This window comes from Octopus bimaculoides, chromosome 6 (genome assembly GCF_001194135.2).
Source record: "Octopus bimaculoides isolate UCB-OBI-ISO-001 chromosome 6, ASM119413v2, whole genome shotgun sequence".
Taxonomy (NCBI): Eukaryota; Metazoa; Mollusca; class Cephalopoda; order Octopoda; family Octopodidae; genus Octopus; species Octopus bimaculoides.
The window spans coordinates 9,604,145-9,614,144 of record NC_068986.1 but is presented as its reverse complement, the minus strand read 5'-3'; the positions used below and the strand labels follow the sequence as shown (position 1 = coordinate 9,614,144).

Below are 10,000 nucleotides of genomic sequence, written 5' to 3'. Positions count from 1 at the left end.
AACCAACTAGGCTTTCCATACATGTGTGTGTGTGTATATATATGGAGGCATAGTGGCTGAGCTTCTTTTGAGTGTTGGGCCTCATGGAGGCAGTGACCGAGACCTTTGGCATTATGTCATGCTTAAGAAGACCCATAAAGCTGAGCATAATTGCAGTCATGGTAGATACCGGTAGCACGTAAAAGCATCCATTACACTCTCAGAGTGGCTGAAATTAGGAAGGGCATCCAGCCATAGAAGACCATGCCAAATCAGAGTGGAGTCTGGTGTAGCCTTCCTTCATGCCAGCCCAGTCAAACTGTCCAACCCATGCCAGCACGGACAATGAATGTTAAATGATGATGTGTGTGTATGTGTGCTGGCTCCATGTAAAAAGCACTGATGATGGTGCTACGTAAAAAGCACCCAGTACATTCTATAAAGTGGTTGGCATTATGAAGGGCATCCAGCCACGGAAACCATGCCAAAACAGACCATGGAGCCTGGTGCATCCCCTGGCTTTACCAACTCCTGTCAAACTATCAAGACCATGCTAGCATGGGAAACGGATGTTAAATGACGATGAGTGTGGCCATTGCCAGTACCACCAGACTGGCCCTCATGCCGGTGGCATGTAAAAAGCACCCACTACACTCTCGGAGTGGTTGACGTTAGGAAGGGCATCTAGCTGTAGAAACTCTGCCAGATTAGACTGGAGTCTGGTGTAGCCATCTGTTTGTCAGTCCCCAGTCAAATCGTGCAACCCATGCTAGCATGGAAAGCGGACCTTAAATGATGATGATATATATATATATATATATATATATATATATATACATACATTTTCCCTACATCATCCTGTAATGCACCTGGACACATCATCAATAATGGGTCTGGGGTGGCATTAGGTGTTTTGGGCCTTTCAACCTCAGACACCCTTACCCAGGTGACCCAATCGAGGTTGATCAATTCCCACCTTATGTCCAGTTAACACATGACACTAGCATATATATATATACAGGGGTTAGACAAAGTAATGGAAACATCTTAAAATTTCAAACAAATTTATTTTCATATAGGGTAGGACAGCTTGAATTCTATGACGTATGAACTCATACAAAATTTTGTCCATTCTTCCACTAAAACAGTCTCTAGTTCTTGTAGTGATGATGGTGGAGGATATCGACTCCTTACTTGTTTTTCCTAAATTGCACCATAAATGTTCAATAATATTGAGATCTGGGGACTGTGGTGGCCAGATAAGATGTTCAACTTTACTAGAATGTTTCTCGTGCCATTCAGTAACAACTTTAGCTGTGTGAATTGGTGCATTATCATCCTGGAAGATTGCGTTTCCCTCCAGAAACAGTTCCACAAACATAGGATGAATTTGATCAGATAAAATGTTTAGATAGTCTTGACTATTAATTCTGCCATGAAGGGAATTTCTAAGGATCAGTGTTAACACTTGGTAGCTTTACCCCTTCCAGATTGGAAAAATCCTGCAGTTCCAACGACCCAAGCAAATGTGTGGCTAAATGTAAATTAAAAATGGAGAGAGTAGTGACTGAGGTGAAGGATGTATATTATACAACTAAATCTGGCCTTGCCTATTTATATATGTTAAGTTACACCATCTTTACTACTTTTCATTACTCCTCTGGCATTAACTCTTCCACTTCTCTTTTACTCCATCACTCTGTTTAACCTATATTCTTCCCCCTGCCCCCATCCTCCTTTTCAACTTATTTAAATCTTCTGCAACTACCTTCTCTTCTCTTAGTGGTCCAGTTGCCCTGAATAAACAGAGCAAAATAGAGCAGAGAGGGTCCCAGAACAAGGCAATGTTACAAGTGCTGGTGAATCCACTACACATGTATAAAATGGCTGAGGGAGGAACAGACAACCTCTATAACGCTACCACCCAGCCCATGGTTAAGGAATGTGTAAAGACCTCGTAGGAGCGAGACAACTAATTTCTTTTTCTTGTCAAAGACAGGACAACCTCTCTTGTGCTGCAGTGATATGCACTCTGTAAAGTGGGCACCCAGCCATAGAAAGCCTGACAAAATGAAACAAACAAGTGAGCGTGATCCCTTGACAAAACTTAGGGAGGCATTAAACTGTGTTTGACTTATCCAACCTATGCCATTATTAAAAGCAGATGGAAGACAAAGATGATGAGGATATGCAGGGGTTGGACAAAATAATGGAAACACCTAGCATTATAGCATCATAATTTTGACATCTATAAAACCATCAAAAGCTTGTTTATTTTTATGTTTTTTGATTTATTATTAGTGTTGCTTAATATGTTTTGCTAAAATTGCTGTTTCTTTTCAGATATCAGAGAAAGGTAATTAAAATTCATTAAAATGACAGATCTATTGGACTTTCAAAGAGGTCAAATTGTTAGTGTTCATATGGCAGGTGCTAACGTAATGAAAACACCCAAAATGTTTGGTGTATCAAGAAATACTGTCTCGAAAGTAACAACAGCCTTTGAGAAAGCAGGAAAAACCTCCTTGTCGAAACAAAACTCCAGAAGAAAACCAAAACTTTCAGATAGGAACCGTCAGACTCTTACGTGAATTGTTAGAAAGGATCACAAAAGTAGAGCTCCCAAAATTACTGCAGAGCTTAACGACCACCTAGAGAACCCAGTTTCCTCAAAAACTGTTTGTAGGGAGCTGCACAAAGCTGGATCTCATGGGAGGGCTTCAATCAGAAAACCCCTACTTTCAAAAACAAACATTGCAAAGCATTTAGAGTGGAGTTAAAACCTACAGAACTGGTCCCAAGAGCAGTGGAAGAATGCCATTTTCCTTATTTCTGACCACCAGTCAAGTATATATGTGGAGACAGCCAAAAGAAGCATTTGACCCAGACTGCTTTCTTCCAACTGTTAAACATGGAGGAGGATTTGTGATGATATGGATGGCTATATCTTGGAAATCTGCTGGCCCAATGGTTTCCCTTCATGGCAGAATTAATAGTCAAGACTATCTAAGCATTTTATCTGATCAAATTCATCCTATGTTTGTGGAACTGTTTCTGGAGGGAAACGCAATCTTCCAGGATGATAATGCACCAATTCACACAGCTAAAGTTGTTACTGAATGGCACGAGAAACATTCTAGTAAAGTTGAACATCTTATCTGGCCACCACAGTCCCCAGATCTCAATATTATTGAACATTTATGGTGCAATTTAGGAAAAACAAGTAAGGAGTCGATATCCTCCACCATCATCACTACAAGAACTAGAGACTGTTTTAGTGGAAGAATGGACAAAATTTTGTATGAGTTCATACGTCATAGAATTCAAGCTGTCCTACCCTATATGAAAATAAATTTGTTTGAAATTTTAAGATGTTTCCATTACTTTGTCTAACCCCTGTATATGTATATATGCTAGTGTCATGTATAAAGTACTGGAGCCATGTGAAAAAGCACCCGTGCTAGTGCCACCTAAAGGCACCAAGTACACTCTGTAAATTTGTTGGTGTTAGGAAGGGCATCCAGCTGTAGAAAACAGACAATTGGACCCTAGTGCAGCTCTCCAGCCTTACCAGCCCCTGTCAAACCATCCAACCCATACCAGCAGGGAAAACAGTCATTAAATGATGATGATGATATATGAGCCTGTATGAGTTGCTTGAGGAGCAAGAATGAGAATTTTCAAATAGCAAGTTTATATAAGACATCTATTGCCCACCCACCAAGGAATATGGCTTGGTAGCATGTATAATGCTTTCACTAATTGTCTTAGTGATGAGCAGATACAGGCAGCTGCTCAATTCTCCCATCATTTGACCCTGTGGCACATCCAGAAGGCGACAGCTGGAGATGGCTGCACCGACATTTACCTGGAATTTAACTTTCAGTTAAGCAAGCTGGAGTAAAGTGAAATGAAGAAGCTTGTTCAAGGACCCAATACACTGCCTGGTTTGGGGATTAAACTCATAACATTATGATAGTGAGCCAACAATGGCATATATTCATAACCACCTCCATACACACACACACACACACATGTATGTATAAGTGCAGGTGTGGCTGTGTGGTTTGATTCCCAACTACATGGTTCCAGGTTCAGTCACACTGTGTGGCATCTTGGGCAAGTGTCTTCTACTATAGCTTTGGGCCAGCCAAAGTCTTGGGAGTGAATTTGGTAGATGGAAACTGGAAGAAGCCTGTGACATATATATATGTCTGTTTATTCTCCTCCCCACCACCACCACTTGATGACCAGTGTCGATGTTTATGTCCGTGCAACATAGCAGTTTGGCAACAGAGACTGATATAAGTACCAGTTTAAAAAAAAAGTACTGAAGTATTGGGGGTCATTTCATTTGACTAAAAATTCTTTAAGATGGTGCCCCAGCATGGTCGCAGTCTAATGAATGAAACAAAAGACAAAAGGTGTGTGTGTGACAGAATGTGTGTAAAGATGTGAGGGTCCTAGGCAGGATTTAATCGCTATGTTTGAAGATTCAATTTAGTTTGTCAACTTTGTTGAGGAAAGGAAGCTTTCAGTTTATTATTAGCTGTCTTGAAATATAAGCTTGGGTTGTTTTCAGTTGGCACAGGTCTTGGAATTAGGGTTAGTTGGGCGTGGTGAGGTTGGCAGCCAGTAAAAGGATAGAAGTGTTTATAGGGTTATTAATGGAATCGAAATTGGTTGGAAACGAGAGCAAATGTGAACATGACTTCACTAGAGATAAGAATAATATCTTTTTAATATAAGGGAATGATGGATAGTGTATTAAAATGATGAACGATATTACTGGTATTTAATTGACCTTGGAATGAAAGTCAAAGAGGAATCCAACGGGATTTGATAGAAGAATGTCAAGTAGCAGACATTCGTATTAGATTTATAGAAACATTAAAATAATATGTGATGTTATGACTAGAAATAAAAACCGAAGTGGGGGTAAATTTGGTGCCGTTTCAGAGAGAAGTGGCTGGGTGAAATCGTGGCATTTATGCCTTTCCCAATTGTAATGTTTATTACTTTTCACCAAAAACAAGGCTAATTCTTCGTAAGAATACGATAAAATTGATTGAATAGATCGAATAGAACTAATATAATAGATCTTGGATGTTCGAAAAGTAACGTCGGTTGGGCGGGATTTGAACGCAGAAACAACGAGTTCCCAGACGAAAACAGCAAAATATTTTGTTAAGTTGCAATTTACAGGAATAGATACAGAGAAAAACATGAAAGATTCTAAAAAACTACAGAAATTTGTCTCGCTAAAACGGTGTACCATTTTTATATGACATTGACTTCGAAATATTTGCTAAAATATCTTAATTATTGTGTTTTATCGGTGATTTTTGGAATGTCAGAAGGTCTATCAATGTTTACATGTTGGCAGGAATTATTGGCAAAATAATCGTTTGGCGCCAAGCACCTAGCTCGAAATTATCAAATTCAACCAAAATATAGAAACTTTTTTTGGTTTTATTATTTAAGACAATGAATTAAATTATTTTGACATCATTGTTTTTATAATTTACTATTGTGATTCTTGCAGCATTAATTATCTTGTTAATTATCTGAGAATTCCGAATGTGGTGACTTTTATGTCTCCACCAAATAACCAAACTCGGTAAAATTTAATATTTTATTAAACAAAAATGAAAATCTGAATTCTTTTAAAATGGATAAAAAAAAAAAAAAGTTACGAGCAGAAGTAGTTCCAGAACTGAAAATAAATACGATCAGTGGAAACGGTAAAAATATCTAAAGACACTTTACTTAAGTAGCTTTAGGGTTTAATTACAGACATAGGAAAGTATTACATAATAATATTATTTAGTGAATTATTAGGTTTTTTTTTTTCCAACGAACATCATCGAAAAATTTATGTTTTACCAGAATTTAGGTCTTGGAGATAATTTTACGTCTACCAGTTTTGTTTCTCCCTCAACAGTCACAAGTTCTTCACGGAGAAGTTTAATTTTTTTTAATTAAATGACCAGAAAGTAATGAAGTTAATCCATCAGCTTTATCAAAAAATATAGCAAACTGCTCGTAATTCATGACTGAAATTAGGTGTAGAGTTGTGAAGCTTCCCAAGAAATTTAATAATGGTAATAATAGTGATAAGAGAGAGAGTGTGTTGCAGTGGTCGATGTCTGTGAAAGCCATTTTCTCTCACTTCCGGCATTGAATAGAAAAAGAGGACAAAAGGGAAAGAAATAGCTTTATTTATTTATAGACTTCGTTGGCAGATTCGAATAATTATTTAAAGCAGAAACTGTAAATTATATAAACGTTATTTCTGATAGAGATGACACCGACATAATTGATAATAATTTATTGTAGTCTTGCATATTTTTTTTCCCTTTCTTGTAAATGTTAAGATTTTACATTGTATTGTTTAAAAAAGATGTTTTGTTAAAAATATTTCGATGAATTCTGCATTTTATTTCTTTATACGTTTAAAATACTTTACAACTGATATTTAACTATGAAAGTCACCTCGGAATGTTTGATTAATTACAATAATCGGGAGAAAACGAAGACATTAGTTTGTCAAAGACGTGCGAAGACATGAGTCAATACATTTTAAACATTTATACTTTGTTACATCAACGTATCTTATTTCTTTCCACAACTAGAATATATTGTTTTGTGAATGGAATAAAGTTTTTAGTTTCTATTCAGCGATGTTTTTTCTTTGGAATTATCATAATAATTATATCACTCAGCAAAGAAACAGTTTAAAATGTCAACCACATCCAATGCACAGCGTAGAATTTCAGTTGTATTTTACTGAACTATCAAATAGAAAACGTCTGCATTTAGATTACTAGACATATTGTTTAGATTCAGATTATTAAACATCGCTAATTCAGTGTAAATTCTGTTGGAGCTCGACTTGTTAAATGGTGACGCAAATTTTTGCTTGGGAAAAAATTCTTTATAAAACGGCAGAGGTTTGTAAATAAAAATTAAAATAGATTCGAGAGGATTTAAAACAATTTCTATAAAATAGGGACAGAAATACTTCGAATTTATTACAAACCATTTGTAGGTTTTCGATTTAGTAATTAGTAATTATATAATATATATACGCACGCATGCATATACATACATGCACACATGGAAATGCATACACGCACCTAAATATATATTTATACGCACACACTGCGAACTTATAAATGTTGAAACCAAAGAGCTTCGTTGCTAAACAATTTAGTGGAAACGAAGCAAAATAATGAGTTGGTGAAGCATCTTAATAAATTTCTCTTTAGCCATCTCCTCTTTTGCATATATATATATATAAAAATTTAAATACCTTGTATAAAATTACTTGCAAATAATTTTGCAGGGAATTTAGATTTGTATATACATATATTTGCATATGGAGTGAAAAGTATGTTAATCTTTTTATTTATATATAAGAAGAAAAAAAACTATTTAAAACACTTTTTATTTGTATTTTGAATGTTTAATAATAGTAATAAAAAAAAAACTAGATTAGTTTTATCACAGTCATTGTTAAAATTACCTGAAAATGAAATCCAGGCATAAAATAGAATTTAACTTTAAAATGAAGTGAAAACCAGATAAGAGTAATTATTTACTTGGCGCATATAATATATATATATTCACACCATATAAATGTAATTAACATGTATATGTACACATGTTTATATACATTTATGTATTTAATAAAGTCCTATTAATACACTTGACAAATTTGGTAGTCTAATTGGAGACACCGCCATGACCACAGTGATTGGGGATTCGGGTCATTGGTAAAGAAGTAAATGGCCGAGACTTGGGATAAATTATTTAAAAAAATATTTTCTAAATAAATTCAAGAAAATCTATCTTTGCTAAATAATTAAGATGTAAAAAAATATAACTGAAACAAAGTTTCTTTAATTTCTTTGCAATAAATATTGACCGCTTGACAGTAGCAGCATTGATAAGTTGCCGCGCCACGGCCATTGTGGTTTATTAACTTTAAGAAGCGTGGATTTTTCTATAAGAAAACCCATGAAATATTTACTGGTATGACATGTTTGTGGGATTTTTATTTGCAATATTTCTAAATGTATTAAAGTTATATCTTCGGTTTCAGTTGCTTTCATAATTATTCGAAATCTCCCCGTTAACTTTCTTCTAACTGTTGAGAGATATTTCTGCCGCCACATCATCATCATTAATTAATTAACTCTCCGTCTTCGTTTAAATACTTCACAATTCTTTATTCGATCAGCTAAATTTTATTTTATGAAATACCCTCCCCCACGTAAAGTTAAGCTTCTTATGAAATAGAAACATAATTAGCAATAAACTCCAATTAAAATTATATAAATGGGAGATAGATTACATTTATAACACTGAGATATATATGGCTATATATATTAATGTATTCTATTGTGAGTGTATATATATATATATATATATATATATATATATATATATATATATATATATATTGGGTCATCCCATAAATAATGCGGTTTTTTTAAGTAAAAGTCGGAGGGGGATGGGATAAACTACTTGCATCAACTTGCTACAGAAGCAGGTAGTAATTTTAGCTTCACTTATTCTTAGTGCAAGTTTTCAAGAGTGCAGTTCGATTTTAACAGTTATTGTTTCAAAAGGTATAATGGAAGTGACAAAGAAGCATATTCGTCATATTTTGCTTTATGAGTTCAATAACGGCCACAACGCAACGGAAACTGCGAGGAATATTAATGCAATATATGGGGATCGGACATTAAGCGTAAGCCAGTGTCAACGGTGGTTCCAGAAATTCCGAACCGGAAACTACAGCCTAGAAGACGATCTTCGTCCTGGAAGATCTGTAAAGCTCGACGAGGACGCCCTGCAAGCCCTGGTGGAAGAAAACCCTAACCTATCTGTTCAAGAACTAGCAGAGAAGCTCGGATTTGGTCATTCAACCATTCATCGACACCTGCGTGCCATCGGAAAAGTCAACAAATTGGGTCAATGGGTATAAAAAAAGAAACCGCATTATTTATGGGATGACCCAATACAATATATATATTTGATTATTGAATGCTATTGTATATATATATATATATATATACACACACACACAATATATTGTATGGCAATGTTTCGGCATTACTTACATGACGTCAGTAATGAGTGTGTGTGAGTGTATTCAGCTCGGTCGAGCAGGTGAAAGACCGTCTTACAAATATTAAAAAAAAACTTTATTATAAATCATTTAGACTTCATATTTAGTACAATTTAATGAGTCTGAAATAATATTTTTACTAAAAAAAATAAATAAAATATTAAAAAAATCTTGCACTTGTATTTACTGAAGCAGCTCTAAGTTGCATTGAGAAATATTGTTTTATTAATTTCTCTCCATAATATTTAACTGAAATCCGTTTAAAAATCATTCAGTACCAGGACCATTTCCAATGTAATATAATTCCTTTGTGACACTGATAATAATAATAAAAGACTTGAAAGAGATTACTTATTCCGATAGTTATTTTATTACTTAACATTTACCAATCCAACATATAAAAATCCTAACAATTTCCACAACTTACAACATTAAATATGGCTGCCCTGATAATGATGATGATGATAATAATATTTACATTTTGTTTTTATTACAACTCGCACACGATTTAGTCTTTAATAATGTTTGATATCAACTGCCAAAGCCAACAATTTCATAACTTGGGTTCTTTATTTTAAATTGTATCCAGTAGACGTTTTACTAGTTTAGTTGGAAGGCTTTATAATTTGTGTCTGTGTGTGTGTTACGTTGACCGAATTATATTAAATGCTTCTGCTCAAGCTGCATACTTCTATTATGATAAAATTATTATTATTATTATTATAACCCCCCCCCCCGTGTTCTTCAACGTTTATTGCATTTTATATACTTCTTCCTGCCCTTGTGGCTAATAAATTATTAAATTAAACTAGATAATGTTGACTGTCATTTAGTAAATATAATACATATATATGTATATATATATATATATAATAGTCCTCG

The 10,000-nt window shown here is 34.7% G+C and overlaps 1 long non-coding RNA gene across 1 annotated transcript in view; it reads left to right on the top strand.

Annotated features, from left to right (window-relative positions):
- Positions 1 to 6,904: 6,904 nt before the first annotated feature.
- LOC128248095 (uncharacterized) overlaps positions 6,905 to 10,000 on the top strand; it is a 108,313-nt gene continuing 105,217 nt past the window's right edge. The window contains exon 1 of the long non-coding RNA XR_008264358.1: positions 6,905 to 8,016. This is a non-coding gene — a long non-coding RNA (uncharacterized LOC128248095). The remainder of the gene's footprint in view (positions 8,017 to 10,000) is intronic.